Below are 19,890 nucleotides of genomic sequence, written 5' to 3'. Positions count from 1 at the left end.
ATAGATAGATAGATAGATAGATAGATTCCTTTCTCTAGACCAAATCCTATGGAAACACAAAAATAGGTAAGTTACAAGTTCTCAAAGAGCTTACATTCCAGTGGGGAAGACAGAATTAATTAGATAATAATACAAAAACAATAAGATCTATACTAAATGTGATTATGGGAACTTTTTTTGGTAATGTATTTACTTATTCATTAATTCATTCATTGGTATAGCTCTATAGTAGCAAGGTTGAAATTTAGATTCAGAGATCTTTGGTGGGCAAATTAGTTTTTTGGGGTTATTCTTGGGCAAATTACTTAGATTTTCTAAACTTTGGTCCCCCCACCTGATAAATGTGTTCAATAATATTATTGTCAAATTTTAAGGTGAGAATTAAATAGGACATATGCAAAAGGCACCCAGCACCAAGGTGCATATAGCTGCCCCCAAATTACTAATTCCCTCCATCTTTTTCCCTTGATTGCTCGGTCATCTTGAAAAGGGATTAAAATTTCTGTAATAAAATATACATTTTAATTTATGGATTTATTTTTTATATTAAGACCACTTAAATTTTAAAGATTCTAATGAATATTTTCTTCAGTAAAATACAATCTTTTTTTTTTTTCACTAGGTGAAGGCTTTAATAGGTCTCTTCAGTCTTCTTAAATATCAAAACTTAACAGTTTTAAGAATTCAGTATAAGGGTGCCTGGATGGCTCAGTCAGTTAAAGGTCTGCCTTTGGCTCAGGTCATGACCTCAGGATCCTGGAATGCAGCAACCCCTCTCCCCCCATCAGGCTCCTTGCTCAGCTGGAGGTCTGCTTCTCCCTCTCCCTCTGCCTCCTGCTTATGCTCTCTCTCTCTCTCAAATAAATACATAAAATCTTAAAAAAAAAAAACAGAATTCAGTCTAAATGAATCCAAGCATATTAAACTTTCTTTGAAATACACTAAACATCTAGAGCTAACGAAAAAATATTAAAGACAAAGATTTTCAAAATACATGCTAAAGCCTCAATTTGATACCAAAAAAGAGGATGAAGAGAATTAGCAAATAACTACCTTTTTGTACATTTTATGCCAATGAAATCAGTATATTCATTCTTCAAAGGGAAGTCTACTCTAGGACCTGTACTGATTTCTAGCCCTGAGTATTATTAAGGAGCACTGCATTAACTTCCAATTCCAGTAACGGATAAGCTTTAGTTGTCTCTTTCTTGCACTGAAAGGAACAAATCCTTACTTTTCTCATTGGATGACTTCCAACAGAGTCAGAGAGAGAGAGAAAGGGAAAAAGATGACATTAGCCATATCACACACTCTAGGGGATTTTAATATTGCTAGGGTATTATATTTCTTCTGAATGAAAACACCCAAAGAGCGTGACACATTATTTCTTCAAAGAAGCTTTTCCCTTTACCTTCAGTTGACGTGACTGAGAAATTATCTTATAATTCCTCATAAGTGGATATGTATCCTGACCTGAATGTACATATAAATTAATATTTTCACAAAATGTACATATCTTATCTGTAATTGTTTGGAATATCATATTGTTCGCTGCAAAAGCCCCTTGACAAGGACTGAATCGGTTGTCAGGTTAAATGTTTAAGTAATAAACAAGACAATTCTAAGTTTTTCAACTTATATTTGCATTTTTATAACTGAAGAAAAAAATACTAGTAGGAGAAAAGGGCTCTTCCTGGTCCTCAAAGATGCTAGGAGTGATTTGCTCTCATATACTTATAACGTCTCCATTATTCCTGCAAATAGAAGAAGTAAATTCATGCATAATTCAAAAGTATGAATAATAACAAATTGTATTATATCTGGCTTTGTGCTACATAATTTGGGGGCAGAGACTTTACCTTCCTGACATGTAGGCTGCAACCAGAATGATGAGCAGGACTTGGTTGGGTTAAAGTGGTGGCACTTGGTACAACCTGGAAATGAAGTAGTTGAATACATCTTATATAAAGTCCAACAGCCAAGCTTTCTATTATGTTGGTAGCTAAATCAAATACATTTTATTCCCGCTTGCATGAAAAAAATTAAAATTATAACCTAGCTGACTTTTTCAGTAAGATATAAATAACCTTGAATTAAGATTTAGAAAATTTTGATTTCAGTCTGGCTCTCTCATTAACTCATAAGCTTTATGTTCTCATGCAACTAGTGTTATTTTTCTGGGTCTCAAGTATTTCATGGGCAAAATGATGGAATTGCATTAATTCATCTCTAGGGTGCTTTCTAGATTTTAAAATCTGTATATGTGCAATTACTTCTAATGCTGAAACTGACTCTATCAAGGAAAGAAAATGGGCCAGAGGACCAACTTAATCTTGTTTCCACTAGACACACATTAAATGAGATGTTTCTATGGTTGTTGTCCCCCCACCCCCAACTTCTCTCTTTCCCATCTTCTTTGCATCTACACCACTACTCCACCAAAACCACCTATTGAGGACACCAATGACTTCCACATTGACGATCCAATGATCAGTACTTTGTCCTTACCTTACTATACCTTTCAGCAGCATTTGACACAACGAATTACCTGCTTTCTTCACCTGACTCCTGGAAGATCATTCTGTCTTAAACCTCTTCCTACCTCAGTATACTTGATCCTCTTTTTCTCGACCTTTAATAGTTGCAGTGTTTCGGGCGCCTGGGTGGCTCAGTTGGTTAAGCGACTGCCTTCGGCTCAGGTCATGATCCTGGAGTCCCGGGATCGAGTCCCGCATCGGGCTCCCTGCTCAGCAGAGAGTCTGCTTCTCCTTCTCACCCTCCTCCCTCTCATGCTCTCTGTCTCTCATTCTCTCTCTCAAATAAATAAATAAAATCTTTTAAAAAAAAATAGTTGCAGTGTTTCAAGCATTAGTTCTCAGATCTTAACACTTCCTCTACATTCACCACCTGAGTGATCTTCTTCAGCTGTATTGCTTTACATATGTAGTAGCAACTTATAATAGTACTGTTAGTCCAGAACTGTCCCTCTAACTACAGTCTCAAAATTCAACTGCCTACCTGATATATTTATTTGGGTTTTGAATAAGCATTTTCGACTTCACCTATGGAAAACCAGTATCTCGATTCCCGCCATCCACCTGCTTCCAAATTTGCTTTCCTTCTAATATTCCCACCTAAGTAAAAGACATCATTCTTCCAGTGGCTCAAAACAAAATTTTAAGACTATCCTTAACTCATCTCTTAAACAGAAACTCTATTTTATAATTAGAAAATCTTATTTCTTTAATCTTATAGGCGCCCAGAATTTTAATAATCCTATTTATTGATTCATTACACTCTCACTCATACAGAGACTTTTTGAAATTTACTTACATTTTACTCATTTGTTGGTTTTGATAGTGTAATAAGCTCATGAATTTACCATTCAGTATAAAAACTGGCACTCAGTGGAGATTTTAGATATCCCCATCCTCCATCCCAACCTCTAGCCACTCTTAAGCCCAAGTAACAACCATCAAGAGCTGTTGTTCATCACTTCCTTTCTATAGTTTTACATATTTTTTAAACTCATCAATATGCATTATTCTATATTTTAATTATTTATTAACTTGATAAAGGGTTTTTCAGTATATGCAAATTTATTTTTATTTGATATTTATGTTGCTGAAATTTATCCAGATTGTTGTATGAGGCTGCGGTTAATTCATTCTGACAACTGCATAATATTCCATTATGTGACTATCCCACAGTTGGTATATCTGCTCTCATATCAGTAAACCCAGAGATTGCTTCTGGTTTTTGGCCACTGTGAGCAATGCATGTATGAACAATCTTGTACATGTGGAAAGTTTCTCTCAGGTTGTGGGAGATGCTATGACTGACTTACCCAGATTTTCAGGGATTCCTTTTACTGGTTGTGGCCAAAAGCTTAGAACTGCAACCTGCCCTGGAGAATTGCTCTTGGAAAATAGGTGCAGCATCAGCTGAGTTGCCTGGATTGTGCCCCTTCCCCAACCCCTTCCGCACCTGAGGTAGCTGGGAGTCAATGAAAGTGTACAAATACCAGCTACTTTGCGTTTAGGCAAGAAAGACTGCAGAGAGATCACCTCTATTACATCCTTGCTCGGTTCCCCAGCTTTCCCTATTCTCCATCCCAACTCCCTTATAAACTTCTCCTAGGTGCACAGGATTAACAAAGCATTGCTCCAGAACCCCTGCCTCCTCCTGTCGAGGTAATTTGACCCAAAACAAACCTAGGGTTGTAGGGTGTAAAAAAAGTACAATTTTACAAGACAGTGTCTACTTTTCCAAAGGGGGTGTATTAATTGACATTCCCACTAAAATACGGAAGTTAGTCGATCCATATCTCCATCACCTAGTATTGTCAGATTTTTAGAAAATTTTTGAGTAGAATAAATATAAGCTAGTATTTCACTGTGATTTTGATATATTTTTTCATAATCACATATTTTTTATAACATGCTGGCTCATGTCTTTTTCACGCAGTTTTTAATTGGTTCTTAAACCTCAAATCCACAAAGTTCTTCATATGCTACTGGTATTAATAATTTTTTTAAAGATTTTATTTATTTATTTAGAAAATAAAATTATTTCTTTTTTTTCTAGATATAGAAATACTAGAGAAAGTAAAACTGACAAGTTAAAACTAGGAAATACTTAAAATGCCTACGAGTAAAAACAAATTGCTACTATCAGGGGCATCTGGGTGGTTCAGTAGGTTAAGCCCCCAACCCTTGGTTTCTGCTCAGGTCAGGATCTCAGGGTCCTGGGATCCAGACTCATGTGGGGCTCCATGCTCAGCGCAGAGTCTGCTGGAGATGTTCTCCCTCCCTCTTGTTTCTAAATAAATAAATAGATAGATAAATAAATAAATAAATAAATAAATAAATAAATAAATAAAATCTTTTAAATAATTATTAATACTAGTAACATACAAAGAACTTTGTGGATTTGAGGTTTAAGAACCAACTAAAAAATGCATGAAAAAGACATGAACCAGCATATTATAAAATAATTTTAACATTGTAAAATGTAATTTTTTTTTTAACAGCCATATATTTTTGTTTTGATTTTAAAAAGCTTTGCCTACCTCGGTCTAAATTTTGATATGTAGTGTGTTTTTTTATTATTTACTTCTGGGTAATTTTAAATTCCCATTAGGACTTCTTCTTCAATTATGATTTATTTAAATATTGGTGTGTAATTTCTAAGTATTCAGGAAATTTTCATATATCTCTTGCTATGTACTTCTAACTTAATCATTTTGTAATCAGACAATATGATCTGCATATACCTATCCCATACCTATATTACCTCAAAGTTTTCTGAGGTCTGCTTTTTGGGCTATTTACATGATCGGTATTTGTAAATGTTCCATGTAGGTCCGATAAAAATTTTCTAGTTGTTAGATGCAGAATTTTTTTTTTATCTCCCTCAGATAAATTTTGTTGTCCTGATTTTTTGTCTGTTTTTTTATTTTAAGGTTTTATTTATTTGAGAGGGAGAGAGAGAGATTGAGAGAACAAGTGGGAGGAGGGGCAGAGGGAGAAACAGACTCCTCACTGAGCAGGCAGCCCAACATGAGGCAGGACCCCAGGATCATGACCTGAGCCCAAGGCAGACGCTTAACTGACTGAGCCACCCAGGCGCCCTTGTCTGTTTCTTTGAAATTAAAAAAAAAAAAAAAAAAAATTGTACTGAAATTCCCTATAATTATACAAATCTTTCTAATTTCTCCTGGGACTTTTGTTTCATATTTTGCAAAGCCTTTGTATTAATTACATATATGTTTAGAATTTTTATATTTTCTTGGTGAATTGGACATTCTGTTCTTATATAGTGACCCTCCCTGATGTTTATGATGCTCTATCCTTAATATCTCCAGCCCATTTACCACATAGCAGCCAGAGTGATCCTTTTAAAACATTAAATCAGAGCATGTTGTTCTTCTGTGGGAAATTGTGATGTTTGCCCTTTGACTAAGAATAAAATTCAAGACCTTACAGGAGAATCTCCCTGCTTACCCTGACAACAGCTGCCCCATTTAGCTCTTCTCTTACCACTACCCCCATTGCTCATTCCATCCAACTTACAGAAGCTTCTTCACTTTTCTCTGACTAGACTAAACATGTGCTTAGTTCAAGAGCTTTGATTGCCTAGCGCCTATGCCCGGACGACTCCTCCACGCACGACTGTGCTTTTCTTTCTTTCACTTCAATCCCCTTACTGGAGCACCTTCTATAAAAACACTGCTCACTAACAAACACATCCTCTCTCTCTGGCCTTTACTCTACTTATTGTGTTTTTAAAGAACTTTCATCATCATTTGCTTTTCTACCAGTATCACAAAAGTAAGGCTTGTTATTTTCCCCTCTGACACATTTTCTGGTCTGAATCTGCCATTTTCTTCACCCATATGTATTCCTCCTTGCCTTCTAGCCCTTATTTTTGTTGAGACCATTGTTACCATTGTTACAACTAGTATAATCCATGAACAGCAGAATTAAGAGTGTGTGATTGAATGTTGGGTTTGCCCCATGGGTGAAAAGAGAATGAACAGAGAGTATAACAGATAGATACTGTCTTTAAGATATCAGAGAACAAAATGGACATAAATTCAGGAAACTCAATAGATCAAAAACCCTATATTGAATAATTAAATATTTTGGAGGACACAAACTGTGGCTGTCATAGGAGTGTTCAGTCTCCCTTGAAGGGAGAACCCATTATGAGGAATACTGTCAGAGGACCGCCTCCATCTGCCATACCTTTGGGATCTACCACAATGTTCAGGGTGAGGCACATTCTTGCTGGTCACTCCCATAAATTGAACATGGTGGCGGAACCAGAGCTAAGGCATTCCTGCTAATGCAGTTAAACGCTAATGAGAAATCATTGTTCTGGGACTCCCCAACAGGCTGGTCAAGATTTCCTCAGAGCTCCTTGTAGTTTGGGGCTCTTCCTATCCAATCTTTTTCTTTGCCCTCATTCCTTCACAGATATCACACCCCCATTACAGGCCCTCTCTGCCTACTCCTTTTGTACCTCTCCTATATCTTTAATAGCCATTCCCACCCCCACCAACCCCCCACCCCAGAATTTATTTTACTTTTAATTACATCTTGGTGTCTGCTTCATGGAGAACCCAAACCAACAACAAACAATAATCCTTGCTTGTGGCTGTTAAAATATAAAACAACAGAAGTTTATTTATTTATTAAAATCTGCTGGTTATCCACTTATTCAACAAATATTTAAGAACCACTATGCACGCATATGGTTGTCTTAAGAACTACCTTGATGTTATAATTTTGAAACCGAATTAGAGCATTTCTACTTCCTGTTCATATATATGCAGTTTATTTTGGAATCCAGAGAAAACATCTCCTATTTTTCTTTTGTTTGGACCATGATTGTAAATTATCAGAATGTTATTTTATCTCTTGTGAAATGGAAGAACTTTCATTTTAAATTACCAGGCTTCATTGACTAGTCAGGTGAGTCAGATAATAATAGACCATAAAAAAATAAAGAGAATCAAGTACCTAACTGTGCAATTGAAGAGTAAACTAGTAACAATGTCAAAGCAGCAGATTATATTTCTGGAATGCTAGATTCTCCAAATAATTAAAATCTGAATAAAAACACAAATCACATACCAAACTATGATCAAGGGTTTAGAATAGATTCATTAATAAAATAAAGCTTACCTTCCTTCTACGCAATAGATGTGTCCTGGAAAGTTTTATGCGAATTGAATTTGTCTAATCAAGTCATGGACTAATGCTTTTTATTAAGGGAAATTATGAATCTCTTACCAAAGTATTGTCCGGAGTTTTATACTGGCTTTGCTTAAATCAAGGTGAATTCTCAAGATGGCATATTTAAATATACTACATATGACAAATAATTAGAAAGGAAATATCTAATAATTAAATGTAAAAGTTATATCTTAGAGTCTGGACTTATACAAATTGAAGGGGGAAATGTCCCTAGTTCAACTCAATTTCAGTAAATTTGTAAAATAATCAGTTCTTTTAAATGAATACTTCACTCATTAAGATATCTTGGCTCTTTTTCAAGTTACCTTTCCTTTCAAGTACCCAGGAAACCAAGTAAGAACAAATTTTCTTTCTATAGCATATAATAGTCCCTTCTTTCCCAAGAATATTTTTACTGCAAATATATATTCCTACTGGCAAAAATCAAGATACTCTGTCACCTTAGCTACCATTAATATGATGCTTTAACTTATAAAAATCCTAAATTAGATCTCGTCTAAAAAAGATCCCTGAAAGAGTAAAAGATAATGAAGGGTGGTAAAAGCTAGTCACTGCAGAAGAAACATGATCTTTTAGGTAATCGCCACAATTTCTAAATGCCAGAATCTGTTATTAGGTAGAATAACACTCCCCCCAACACTTCCGCTGCCAGAAGAAATTAACATGTTAAACTATCAAATTCTGTTGAATAACTTGTTTTCTATGCAATTCATTCTTATTTTCATAACAGAAACTGAACATATTACTATGGCGATCGGATGTATTCAGTCCATAAACACACTGATACATTGATTTCATGAATAAGTTTACATCTGGATAAAGATTGAAGAAAACTTTGTCTGCGCTCAGAATTTAGGAACACCAAATGGCAGCTAACAATGTCCAGATAGTGGTTTTGAAATTTCAGTTTTATAGAGGGTTTCCCAAATGGCTCTTTTTGATTTTGCAATCAGATTGCTTCAAAGGGACAGCTATTTCTCCCGAGTTCACTAAAGTACCTGTGAGCATGATCTTAATGGGTCATCTCTTAATGTCTACTGATTATTCAGTTAGCTTCCCCAGGACACTGTAGCCAAGGGGTTGTACTAGCTTTCCATTCAAAACCAGGATTAATACAGAATGCAGAGCAGAACTACTTTGAATTTGAAGTCACTGTTAGCCTTTCTAGCATGAAATATCATGGGCCACAGACTTTGAAGATATAGTAGCTGAATCCACATGCCTTAGTTTTCAAACAAAATAAAAATGTAGAACTGTACAATATCACATTGCTTCTACATAGGGCTGAAATTCAGAAGGCCTTACAAAGAAATAATAATTAACACAAATGATTTAACTAAACTCAGCAGTATTCCAGCTGCACAGCTGCAATCAGATGGCAGAGACCCGAATTTAACTTCATATATATTCCAGAAGTTGTTCTTCATAATCCAGTCTTGACGACTGAAATTATATTAAGAATTGTTTTGATTCTTCTTTGAATATTTAATGCCTCGAGTTGATTATGTATTTATTCTTGCACATTCTATTAGAGGAAACATCATTCTGAATCACCATTAGGAGTTTCAACCATAATGTCATTGAGTACTTGATATATCCCTATTCTGACTGGGGATGACCCATTCATCGCTTCTCTTCAGGGTAGAGTCTAGAAGTTGGTTTTAGTTTGTTTAGCAATAGAATGAATTTTCCTCAAAAGGTGCGGGGGGATGAGGGCAGCCACAAATGTCGACTTGAAAATAGCAATTCAGAAAAGATGTATTTGTCTATTCTCATGTTGCTTGGTGATTTAAGATGGAAAATGAATGTCTGCAGGACTTACTTGCAAATAAAACTTATTATGATCCCTGGAGCACTCTCAGAGGTATCAACAACCAATTCTATTCAGGAACTCAAAGAAGCTTCCTCTTCTCTCCAACCACCTGCTTAGTCCCCTTTCTTCCATTTTCAATAACTCAAGAAACTCAAAATTCTTTACTTATTATTTTTCTCATTACTCTTCTCTGTTTCTTCTTAACGCCGATTAAGTAATTCCTGCTTTCAACTCATTTCCCTGACTTTCTATGTGCCCAAATTGTAGCATTCTAATCTACATATAAATGAATAAGATGCTCTCTCCTAATTTTAAAGATTTGTTGATATTAGGAAAAAAAATATGTTTCACACAGTTTATGTAAAATGATCTCCCCTTTTGTTGCAAGCATTGTTTCATGCATTTCTGTAACATATATTTTAGGAAGAGCACAGAAGCCAGCAATTGTGGTCCTATGTAATAAGTACTAAGATGGTAGAGATTTGAAGCGTTGCCATCTCCAAAGAGAGCACAGAAGAGGGAGCAAGTAATGACTTCTAGGGAAATTTACAAGTGATACCATCCTGAAAGCAGGTAATATTCCTGTTTACTTTTCTGTGTAGGATTTTGTAACTCCTAAATATAGGAGTTAGAAAGTAAAGAACCCAAAGAGTTCAAAATCACTTAGAGGGTGATTTTAATTTCAGAGAGGTATAAATGGTTTAATTCTGAAGGACTTTGGGTAGGATATTCCTTTTCTTGGTTATACTGGACATGAAGATTTAATGTAATAGAATGTGTATTAGAGTTTTGAATGTGCTAATATTGTAATTCATGGGCCTATGGAGAGCCTATACCTAGGGAATTAAGTACAGCTGATTTGTGTTAAAGACAACTTGTAGAGTTGAGAGCTTCAGGCCAAAATGGCTGTGAAATATAATGCAATATTTCTTTTCTTCGAAAGAGGAGAAACTTCACTAAATAAGATGTGATTCTATCTTCCTCTATTCCTTCAATAACACAGCGATATCTATAAAGATCTGTTGAAGAAAATTTAGAATGTCCCTGAGGTAGTTTCACTTTCTTATTTCATCTTTAAACATAAATTCTGGTTTGAATTGACTTACTCTTCTGTATGATTTACATTCTGCATCAGTCACCTATTACTTACTTAAAAAATCACTCCAACATTTAAAGGTTGACAAATATAACAAATTTTGTTATATTTTTGATCATTCAACAATCTGAACAAGGCTCAATTGCAAGATTTTTCTTCTCCACATAGTGTTGAATATAGTTACAGGATGCTATTCATCTGGCAGATGGGCTGATCTTGAGGGTTCACAATAGCTTCACTCACTTGTCTGGAGCCTTTGTAGAGATGACTGGAAGACTGGGCATACCTGGGACTGTCCACCAAAGCATCTACCCATGACCTCACTCGCATATATATTCTCAGGATCGTCAAACTTCCCATATCGCTCTGGACTGCTAAAGGAACTATTCCATGAGAGATGGGTGGAGGATAAATTCTTCTTACAATCTAACCTTGAAAATTGCAGATTGTCACTTTTGCTACATTCTACTAGGGAATTAGACTCTATCTCTCAATAGGAAGAGTAGCAAAGAATTTGCAACCATGTCTAGTCTACCACAGTCTGATGACTGGCATTACAATTATTTATATTTCTACCATTTTCAAAATATACTCAGTGCCCTTTCAAAACCCCCAAAACTATCATCTCATTATAATACTGAGCTCAAGTTCAAATTCCAGGATTTTGATTATCTAAATCAAGTCCAGCTTAGAATGTATCTAAATTCTGTTCCAGCCATATACTTCTGCTTAAAATCTATCCCAAAACAGGGGTGCGTGGGTGACTTAGTTGGTTAAGCATCTGCCTTCAGCTCAGATCATGATCTCAGGGTTCTGGAATTAAGCCCGACGTTGGGCTCCCTGCCCAGCAGGGAATCTGCTTCTCCTTCTCCCTCTCCCTCTGCCCCTCCCTCCTGCTTATGTGCTCTCTCTCTCTCTCACAAAAAAATAAAATCTTTTAAAATATAAAATAAAATAAAATCTATTCCAAAACAAAATGACTTAAAAATATAATTATTAGTTCTCATGATTCTATAGATTTCCTGGGCCCAGTTGTGTGTTTCTCATTCAATATCTATCATGCTATAACATTCAGACAGGACCTGAGAAGAGAGTTACCTAAAACAACTTTATTCACAATTTGGTGCTTGGCTGGAAGGCTTTGAAAAACTGGGAAATGGTCACCTATATTTTTTCATGTGGTCTCTTACAATGGCTTACTTGGGTGTTCTCATGGCAGAATAGTTGGACTTCTTATGTAATACTTGACATTCCACAGAGAGAGCATTCCAAGAGCCAGAGAGTAGAAGACGCCAGTCCTTTAAGACTCAGAACTGAAACCAATGCAGTGTCACTTCCACCATAATCTATTGCTCAGAAGCTGCCCAGATTCAATGCAAAGGAAATACATACCACACCCACAAGAGAAGTGTCAAATAATTTGTAGCCATGTCTAATCTGTCACAGTCCCAGCTCTGGTTACAAATTATGTACATTTCTTTAAATACCAAAATATGCTCATGTCCTCCGAAGACATCCTAAAGTCTTACCAAATTATAGTATAATGCTCAGGGCTCAAGGATCTTATCATCTAAATGGCTTCAGGTGTGGATGAGGCTCCCTGGGTGTGCTTTCCCTAGTACATCCCCTCATAGACTCCACTCAATCTAAAGCCTAGTGAACTAATGAGATAAGTTATCTGACCCTCTCACACATACATCCAACAAACATTGATGAGGTAGCATAGGATAACTACAATAAACACTCCATTTCTTGGGAGCAGAGAGAGAACAAGAACCACCAGCAGTCATGGTTCATAGAAATTCTGAAATACAACTGGGCACATGTTGACAATGCATCTATTAGGAACCTCCTAATGGAACTCGAAAGTGATTCTTTGGTTCTGCTCTCTGGGTTCTTTATAATGTCCTTGAATTCACCCTTCCTTTTCCATTAAAAAAAAATGGCCAGTATTTTACACTATGTAGCCTTTTCATCCTGCTTTGTTTTTGTAGAAGTTTGGAATCCTAAAGCCACTTTTCTTATTGTACTATCAGTGTCTCTTTCAGTCCAAGCTGGTGGTATAATTCTCTTAAAGATTCTGTGGGTTTTCTACAAGCTTTATTGGAATTCACTCAAAAAATATACCCACACATTGCCTTGAGACACGCTGCTCTCCATCACTGGCCGCCCTGGGAGACCATTGTGAAATCACATCTTTAAGTTTACTAGAAATCCTTTTGTCTAAAAAAAAAAAAGGGTCTACAAATCATACCCTTAAATCTTGTGATGATTTATAAAGAGGTTTTCATCCTCACTCTTAATTTTTTTCTTTATCCAAAGATCACATTTTACTTTGAGAATATTTTACTAAGAGAAATAGAGAATGAGAGACAGTTTTAATTTCAGATCTAGCGTGTCCCAGCTCCTTTATGTTTCCTCTAAATTCTGCTAGAAGACTGAAATATTTTATCTATAGCTTGCTCCTCTTTTCATATTTTATCTTAAGGACCTATAAGAAGTCAGTTGGCACTTTCTATATTCTGCCTGGAAATCTCTCCAGCGAGATCAATGAGTTCATTTGGTGACCTTTCTATTTTCCATCTTACTGTCGATAACAGAGCTGCCAAATTTCTTTCTGCTACATAAAAAGTGTGTTTTTTGCTCTGACCTCTAAATGTTTTACTTATGGTCCTTCAATCCCTCACTAATAGTCTTTTCAAGGCTCTTCCAACTTTCAAAAAATTTCTTCAATTTTTTTTCCAGCTTCTAACTGTCACCTGTGCTCAAAGTTTCCTACTTCCTGCTGCTAAATTCTGTTCTGGTTATCTATTACTGCACCCCCCCCAAAAAAAAATTAGATTAAAACAATAGTCATTCTATCATATCACATGGTTTCATGGTCAGGAATTAGATCAGGACTCAGAAAATTCTTCATTTACATTGCCTGAAGTTACTTGGTGCTCTTCAGCTGGCAAAAGGTGGTATAGATGGTCAAATACGGTTACCCACATGACCGGAGGTCTTCACAGGGATGTTTGGAAGTCTGGCTTCTTGTGGAACTGTCTACTAAAGTGCCTACAAGTGGTCTATCTAGCTTAGCAATCTTAGGATAGAAGGACTTCTTACATAGTGTCTTAGGGCTCCAGAGAGAGTACATTATAGAAGATCTGGATGGAGGGGCACCAGGGTGGCTCAGTTGATTAAACATCTGACTCTTGCTTTCAGCTCAGGCTATGATCTCAGGGTTTTGGGATGAAGCCCCTGATCAAGCCCTGGATTGAGCCCCAGCTCAGGCTCCATGCTCAGTGGGGAGTCTGCCTCTCTCCCTCTCCCTCTGCCCCCACCCCTCGCTTGCAGGCAGCACAGATGCACACAGGCTCTTTTTTTTCTCTCTCTCTCACTGAAATAAATAAATAAATCTTTAAAAAATATATCTGGATAGAAATTAAAGGCTTCTAATGGCATAGCCCTAAAAATCCCAGAATGTCACTTTTATTTCACTCAATTGGTCCAAGAAGTCACTACAAACTAGATTTAAGGTGATGAAAATTACACTCCACCTCTTCATGAAAGGAGTAGTAAATAGCTTGCAGACATTTTTAATGTACTACACATTTCTACAACACAGAACCATTTTCAGAAAAAGTACATTTTGATATGGACTTTTGGGTGTCTTTTACATGAAGGTTGTTTTGAAACTGGCAGTTAATTCTCGCAGAAATAATTCTGTTGTGTTTAAGATTCATATCATTACTTTTCATGGGGAAATTTTTTGAGTTGTAAAGTAACTAGTCTACAAATGCATTTTTAAAATCCTGTCTAAATGTTTCAAGTGTGTTCAGCTATGATTCTGTTCTGAAATACAGATAATTCTTTGGAAAGATAAACTGTTATGTAGGAGTAAGTGTAATGGTTTTGTTTAAAATTAAATTTGGGAAAGCTTTCCCCACTACAAAAGTAATTCATATAAGTACTGTCAAGGTAAATCCATAAATTAGTTTTGATGATAAGACTATGTTATATGTGATAGAATGTGGAAACAGCCCTGAATTTTACCTTTGCCAACTCCCTGCTCTTGCCAAGTAACTTCATAGTTACTTCATAGTTACTTGGTCTTGGCCAATACAATTAGAAATGACAGTGTGTCAGTTCTTTCTGGGTCTCATGAGTCTTTGCACACTTGTATTTCTGTCACTGCCTTGAGAACATGCTCAGATTAGCTTGTCAGAGGATAAGTGACATGTGGAATATAGCTGAATTGCCTGAGTCACTCCAGCCATAGCCAACCTAGATTAACCAACAGTCAGCACACCCTCAGCCATGGGAGTGAGTCTGAAACCTAAAGAACTCCAAGCAGAGTCAAATCTAAATCACCAGCACACAGACTCATCAGCTAAATAGTAAGATTGTTACTGTCACTTACTTTTGGAACAGTTGCCCACTGAGTATTATTGTAGTAAGAAAAACTGATGTAGGAATTTGTACTAGGAGTAGGGTGATGCTGCAGCAAAAATCTTAATATGTGACATCGGTTTAGGGATAGAGTGGCAGATGAAGCCTGTAAGTACAATGAAGAGACTTTAAAAGGGAGTTGGAAAAATGCTAAGAGAGCTGCCAAGGAAAGCTAAAATATGGTGGTGTGTTATGTAGTTGCAAAAACATGCAGTAAACTTCTTAGCTGCTTTAACTTACAATATTAAAAATGTAACTAATAAGTATTTAATCTTGAACACAAAGATTTCCAGTCAAAAAGTTGAAAACAGTAGTTGTTTCTTATTAACTATATATGAAAATGTACTCCAAGAGATGAGCTCAAAGTGATACTGGAAGTATGCAAATAGAAGGAAGGTAGAAGGGCCAGAACTTGCTAAATTGGAAGATAAAACTGTTTCTCATCTCTAGCCTTTCATGCTAGACATGGCCTAAGCGATTAAGCCAAATCAATGCCATGGGTCCCTTTATTATGACCTCAGAAAGGATTAAGCAGTTAATAACACTTTCACCTGGCAAAAGGGCTTCTAAGAAATGAATGTCCTAGTTCCATAACAGCCTGTACAACCCAAGCACTATAAACAGGTCTAGAGAGAGATGCACGTCTCAGAAAGAATAGGGAATGTGGCTTTGGATCATGAAGTGTACTGGATTAACTATTTAAAATCCACTCAACATTTTTCAGAGAGATGAATTGGTAAAAGGACAATCCAGCTGATAGAAACTGGACTGAGATTTTGCAAAATGCAGATACATCTTTAGAACCCTAATTGTATATGACCAAAAACAAGCTTTGGATGATCTTCATAGAGTAAACTTCCCAACTGTCTTTAGATGTACCAAAGGAGCTCATGGAAAATAAAAAAAAATATCCCAGAGAGTAGAGCTAAAGGCTGTAGAGAATAACAGAATGAAAAGCTTTTCTTAGGTATCAGAACTGGACCTAAGAACATTCTCCAAGCCCAAAATAGAGGGCCTGGCTCTCATTGCACAGTGCACTTTCAGAATTTTGAGATGAGTGACCCCTAAAGAGCCTCAGATTCTTTGTCTTTTCAAAGAGCAGCATTTATTGTTATCACCCTGCTGCTGCTTCACCACCTGTATGCTGGGTGTGTGTGAAACAGAAAACTTGTCTTCTTTGTTTCATAAGACACCAGATTAAAAGTAGCTACATTCAAATTGATGTAGGTCACAAGATCCTGGAGTTGGAGCTTATGTGTGATCGGATGAGGGGTAAGTATATTTTGCATAAGGGACAGATATGAATAACTGTGGCATTAAGAGCAGACCGGGGCCTTGAATAATGGCTCAAATCCTTCATCTCTCTGGACTTACACTCTTTGACATATGAATATGTGGTGATCTTTCTCTCTGACTCTTGGCTCACCCACATAACCTATTTTGACCAACAGAACTGTGAGACCAAAACTCAAGAGGCCTTACAGGTTTCTGTTTTCTCTCTTGAACTGCTACCATCACCCTGAAGACATGCTCAGTAAGACCAGAGATACATGGAGGATAGCTGAGTCCCCCTAGTCTTACAAACTGAGACCAGCCTATACCAGTAACGTCAAGTTCATCCCCAAACACCTGAATGAGCCCAGCTAGGACCTGAAAATTGCCTAGATGAGCCAAATAGGAATAATACCCTGAGTTTGTACACTTAGTAAATGCTTATTGTTTTAAGACATTGAGATTTAAGGTTGTTCTTTAGTGTTTTATGGCAGTAGATGTTTGATACATTACCTTTAAAACCTTTTACAAAATATTTCAGGCAAACATAAAAGTACTAGCAATTATAAAATGAAGAGCTGTAATATCTAACCAACCAACATAAGAAATAAATATTCCAAATACATTTGAAGCTTCTGTGTATAACTTACTATCAAATTCCTTTTCTTTTCTAGACTCCAGAGATAACAACCTCATTTTTTATTATCCTTAAACATTCTCATAATTCTACTATGAAAGTATTTTTCTGTAAACAAAACATAGCATTGTTTTTCATTTTTTAAAAATATTATGTGATGGTAACATTCTTTATCACCTGCAGTGGCTCTTTAGACTCAACATTATTGCTCCAGTTCAAACATTTTCACTGTTGTATTGCATTATGGCTATGCTACAATTTATTAAAGCATTTTCCTCTATACGAATATTATGTTATTTTAGGCCATTGGACACCATTTTGAATACTGGCTGGATATAGGAATTTGGTTTCAAATTTTATATCCTACTGTTCTGAGTTACTAAAGCAATGAAAAGTCCTTACACCAGCATATATTTTATTCACGCTTCAGAATTTGTCTCATGTATTCAGCTAACAAACACCAAATGTAATACTATTTATGTTGACATATTCCATACTTCACAACTCTGCAAAACTAGCAAAGTTCTTATAAACATAGATTGGCTTCAACCACCAGGAACATTAAGAAACATTTTTAAATAATATATAACTATTTTGTATAGACTTACTCAATGTGCTATCAATCCTGAAAAATAATTTGCATTATTTGCTCACAATTTAGAAGAATCAAAACAGACTCCTTAGCATTTCACTTTTTCATCTTGGCCTGGGATCATTGCTTTAGGTGTGAATTAGAATACAGAGAAGTATCTATGTGAGATTGGCTAACGTGCTGGACTAAGAAGGCATTATTGAGATTTCAAGTGCACAACAGAAGCCTCTTAGATGGATAATCATAAAGACCTATAAATAAAATTAAATTAAACATTTATTTTATTATTCAGAATATCTCAGTAATTCTACATGGGGCTTGCTTCTCCTAAGTGGATACAAATATGTTATTTTTACAAAGCGATTCATGTGTACTGAAGGAAGCTATTATTTCAATAAGCTCAGGAACATTAAAGGCAATATATTCAAACAAAATTTTGTGACCCATGCTCCTGACGATGCCTGTGTTGCAGATTGTTGACTTATCTTAATACCAAAATACTTATGTTGAAAATATTTGCACTCCATTTCATTCACTACTGAGTTTGATTTTCAAACATGAGAAAATCTAAAATGTCTAGACAGCCCTATACTAATGAATCATATAGATTACCTCCTTTGTCTCAAGATAATACTATTAGAAAGGATTCAGACTCGTAATTATTTTTTAACAGACCAAAGACTGACCTAATTTAACTGTCCTTATTTTTAATTGTAGCAACAGTTCTTATTTCCATCATCGTAGTATCATTTTTAAGACTTGAGGGCTCAGAAGAACTGAGGAAAGAGTTTACATTAATTATCAAGAATTTCTTTAGAAAACATGTAAAAAACAATGAGGATGTGTTCACTTTTTGATAAAAAGGGTTTAAAAATATTTAGATTTTACACTACTTGAATCATGCTTAATTGTGTCAACTTGCTACATTCTGTCTCAACTCAGTTTTAGAGCTATGTCCCATCTATTTCACTTTTGCTTTTTGTTCTTTTTAAATTATGACAATTTTAAAGCAATGCCATTTTCTCTCATTCATTTGGCTATTAAATAATATTGTATAAAGATTTTTTCCTAGTGCTATTTGAACTCCTATTTCTATAAACTTTATATTTTTTTAAAAAAATCTATGTAAACACCACTACAAGTAGGCGTTACCTGCAAATTTCAGTATAATAATGTGTCTGAATCTCATTGCCAATAATCGAGCATTAAGTCAGACCACAAGTTGAAGTCTATGGATTTTAAGTGTCTATGTATTCTCCATTCAAAAACAAAGCTTAAAGCAACCACTTATTGTTTAGTTTGATTTCACAAGTAATACATTAATATTGGTTAGCAAAACAGAATCTAACGGTTTAATGTGGTGAAAAACTGTCTTCGTATTTTAATTCAAATCTATTCTTCTAAAGTTATAGATGTTCCTACAGTGACTATTTGAGATTCGGTTATGCAACAAACCACCCCAAATTTACTGGCTTAATACAACCTTAATTTCTTATTGCTCACAACCGCCTGAGTTGGCGGAACAATATTTCTGTGGTCCAACCTGGACTCACTCATGCAGCTGCATTCAACTCTGAGTCAACCAGCAGCTGAGCTCCGCTGGGATCGCTGAAACAGGTGAGTCTTTCTTCCCAGGTGGTCTTTCAAGGAGGCTCCATTGATTTCTTCAGATCACAGTCATCTCAGAGCTTCAAAAAGGCTAGGCTGGCTACGGAACTGGCGGGGTCCAGTGAAAGTGAAAATTTGGGGCCTGTGGTTTAAACATTTTTAAGAGTTTAAAGATGACAGCAGCAGAGCATTAAACCAAGGGCGGGCCCCTCTGAGTAGGGGCCGCTGTGAGACAGCACAGGCTGCATGCCCAGAAGCCGGCCCTGGAAACGGCAACGGTGGGAGCTACGAAATGACCTGGGGCCCGGATGTTAGGTCACGTGACTCACACGGGCCGGATTCTATGCGCCGAGGAGAAGCCCAACACCAGCCCATACTCAAAGGGGTGGACAGGAATGGGGAGAATGTGTGATTATATTTTGCAGTCTACCATGAGAGCGGTTTTAATTCTCCCCCTTCTTAAATCATCTAGTCTTTCTCAGCATTTTTGTCCATTTCAACAAAGATACTCAATCTTTAAAAATTTTAATTAAATTATTTAATAAAGTCAGATGCAGTCTGCTATTTCCAACCCTGTTTACTTAATTTTCAGAATTTGATTAACTAGGAGGTAAGGTTGAAAATAAATAAGGAAATACAATTATTAAAAACATCTATAGATTGAAAAGAAAAAAT

General features: G+C 36.1%; 1 long non-coding RNA gene across 1 annotated transcript; it reads right to left on the bottom strand.

The window, feature by feature from the left end:
- Positions 1 to 1,623: 1,623 nt before the first annotated feature.
- Positions 1,624 to 19,476, bottom strand: LOC113916969. Its single transcript, XR_003518081.1, has 3 exons — positions 19,161 to 19,476; positions 1,860 to 1,934; positions 1,624 to 1,754 (listed from the first exon to the last, which is right to left on the bottom strand). It is a non-coding gene; the product is annotated as an uncharacterized LOC113916969 (long non-coding RNA).
- Between the last annotated feature and the right edge of the window lie 414 nt (positions 19,477 to 19,890).

The sequence above is a fragment of the Zalophus californianus genome, chromosome 4 (assembly GCF_009762305.2).
Source record: "Zalophus californianus isolate mZalCal1 chromosome 4, mZalCal1.pri.v2, whole genome shotgun sequence".
Taxonomy (NCBI): Eukaryota; Metazoa; Chordata; class Mammalia; order Carnivora; family Otariidae; genus Zalophus; species Zalophus californianus.
This window is presented reverse-complemented; position numbering and strand designations above follow the sequence as displayed.